Here is a 3,586-nt window from a genome sequence, read left to right on the forward strand (position 1 = left end):
TTCCCATATACCAACAGATAAAATTTGAAATCTGCTTTGCTTCAAGTTGTGATTAATCAGTATCTGAGGAAACCAAAGAACATCTAGATCAGAGATAGACATAGACGGGCCCTATGGCCCTAATACAGATTTTCTGTTCCCAGAGTATTTGGCCCTATTCTGTGCTATAATTTTTTAAAAGAATTATTTATTTAATTTTATTTATTCATTCATTTATTTTAATTTGACCAGAGAGAGAGAGAAAGTGAGAAAGCAGTCCAGGACTCAAAACATAGTTGGCCATGTGGGAGAGTCCAGAGCCTCAACCACCATGCTACCTGCTGGTGCCATGTTCTATCATGTTTTAAAGAGACTTTTATTTTTAGGTTTTTGCCGTAGGGCACATGCACTCACAACTCAGAAGAGAAAGAGATACACAGAGGGAAAGTGTGAAATCATCCCCAGGGTGGATGGCCACACTACAACTCCTTCCCCTCCATTAGCCTCTTGGGATTTTGGGCATGTACACACAAATGTGGCCAGTGTGATTTTTAAGCCATTGGGTCTGGGACTTGAACCGTGATCAGCTATGTGAGAGTCCAGTGCCTTAACCACTGTACCACTTACTGGGCCCCCTAAAGAGACCACGTTTTTGGGGGGGCGGGGGAGTTTTTTGGTTAGGGCACATGTGCTAGCTGGAGAAACAGAAAGTGAGAAATCACCCCCTGGGGGGATGGCCACACCACAATCCCTTCTCCTCCATTTTCCTTTCAGGATTTTGGGCATGCGTGCCCATGCACCTGGCCTGAGTTTCAAGCCTTCACCTCAGGGACTCAAATTGCAGTCAGCCATGTGGGAGTCCAGGGCCTTTATCACCTTACCACTGGCTGGTTCCAAGAGATCTTTTTAAAAGACTCCAGACACTTCACCAGATTTGCAGCTTCACACCACCCCCATCAGAATTTTATTTCTAAAATTCAAACTGATCACTATTTCTGTACTTCATGCTTTTCACTGATTTTCCATAATCAATGAGATCAAAGAAGAAAACCTTTTGTGTGTTCTTTATAAATTCCTATTGTTTTTCTTGCCTTTTTCCCTAGCCCTTCTCTCTACCATAGATTAGATCCTGGTCTGTCATTACCCACCAACTACCTTCATCCCCAGTGATTCCTTTGCTATCCTAAATTAGTCATTTTATATTCAGTGTTCCAGATCTTCAGGCGTAATCTTCTCTTTTCTGATTTTTTTAAACTTACATCATTAATGAATTCTTTATTGGACAAGATTGACCTCAAATATTACTTTTCCCTTTAATCATTAAATCAACATCAGATTTTTCTTATTCTTCTGTAACATAGTGTTTAGATCTTAGCATTGCTGTTACTGTACTGCATGTTAATGTAAGTCCTATGAGTCAGATAGTCTTAATCACATTTATGCTATGCACAGTTTAAAGAATAAATAATTTGTCTAGAAAATATTAATATTTGTCAGAATAATTGGGTCGAAGATGCGATTTCAAGGTAGAGATGACATCTACTAAATATTTCACTTATTCACTCCACTTTCCTATGCAGTGGACCAAAAACAGTGGGCAAGGATGACAAGTTCATGACCCTATGAAACCCTCATATAAACAAGATAATTGCTGTCCTTCTCTGCTTCTCCTGCAAAAAGTTACAAATGTAAGAAGAAAACAGATGAACATTCTAATTAAAGTCAATTATCAGCTTATCCAGGGACTTATGGAGATGAATTTATTACAAATAATGAGAGTAGTTGAGAGCATTTAAATGAGGACACCAGTTTTAGTTCTACTATACATTTAGGATGACCGTCAATCGTCAGTTTTACTAAATTTTCTAAATATAGTATTTTTTGACAAAATAAAACATGTAAACCTGTTTTGTGTGGACTGATGAAGTAATATTTGTATAGTGCTTAATAAAGTACCCAATGGATTGAAAGCATTCAATTAGCATTGGGTATGTTGTTTATATTATTGTCATTAAGATCCAGCCAGTGGCCAGCAGCAATGTCAGACACAGAAGAGCATCTCTGATATCTGTTCTGCCTACTTCACGTGAGATTGTAGCAGCATAAATTTATTCCAGGAAGTATTCTGAACATGTTAAATATTTTTCTTTTTTCCTTTTTATTTTTTGCCACAGAACACATGTGCTTGAAGGAAAGAGACAGAGAGAAAAGACTAGAAAAATTGAAAAGACATGAAGCACACAGTAGGCTGTATGCAATCTAGCTGCCATCACACCACTGGCTGACCCTATATTAATATTTTTTTAAGTTCATAATAAAAACACTATGGAATGAGGTCTATTAATAGCTTTCCCATTTTACCCATTAGAAAACTGAATTATTTGCCCAAAGTTATACATACAGTGTGGGCTTTAGAACCAAGCTAGTGGGTTTTACATCCATATTCTTTTTTTAGTTTTTTTTTTTTTTTTGGAGAGGTTTTCGCTATAGAGCGCATGTGCTCGCCAGACAGACAGAGAGAGACATAGAGACAGAAAGTGAGAAATCACCCCCCAGGGGGGATGGTCACGCCGCAATCTCTTCTCCTCCATTCTCCTCTCGGGATCTTGGGCACGTACGCACACGCGCCCAGCGTGAGTTTTAAGCCACCGGGTCCGGGATGTGAACCGCGGTCGACTACGTGGGAGTCAAGCTACATAATTACGCTAACTGCTGGTTCTCTACATCCATATTCTTGACAATGGTGTTTTGCCTTCGTTTCTCTTATTCAGTCAACAATATTTTACCTTCATAGAACTTGGAATATGACTAGCAGATTTAGAAATAAAACATACATTTCTTTATCTCTTACTGAGTCTAAGAAAATTAATCTTGTAAAATTATTTAATATAATAAAAAGTAAAAATACATAATTGAGCACATTGTGCTAAAAGAATGCAATACATTAATCATCTTCTTGAAAATATACCCATTCCCTTTTAACATCTACTAGATATTAATATCTATGTAACTAAATCTAAGCTAGGTAAGGACCTGTAACTTTTTCACCAAAATAAATGCAGGTGTCTGAGGTATTGAGGTACTTGTGTTTATCTCAAAGTAACACCATTATTATTAATGCAGAGTAAACCAAATAGGTGGTATTAAAGCTATTTCACATAACAAAGCTGGTTGCTACCACAGTTTAGATAGCATGTTAATTTAAATTTTTGCAGTAAGTGTAACTTTGACTCTTATTATGAGGTTATTACTACAGTTTCTAACTCAGTTCTTTTTGTCTTAATGACGTAAAAGAAGAAACAGTTTATTAGAAATCATAGCACTCCAAATGAATTCATTCCTCTGGCATAAAAGCAATGCTATTTCTTCACTTTTAGCTTTTGTCTGAATTGAGATGATCCTTATGATATATTAGATGATTTTATCTGTCTAAAAGAAGTTACAGTTGGATGATTGAAAGCAAAAGCAGAACAACCTATCTCATAAATTAACAAGAAACATGGTCACTGTTAAAACCTGTAAGTTACTCACTTTAGCGTAATGTATGGCTCACCCAAAGGCACTTTTTGGAATGCCTGAGTGAAGATGATCCAGGAAAAAGTCTTGC

This window comes from Tupaia chinensis, unplaced genomic scaffold, assembly GCF_000334495.1.
Source record: "Tupaia chinensis unplaced genomic scaffold, TupChi_1.0 Scaffold000528_1, whole genome shotgun sequence".
Classification (NCBI taxonomy): Eukaryota; Metazoa; Chordata; class Mammalia; order Scandentia; family Tupaiidae; genus Tupaia; species Tupaia belangeri.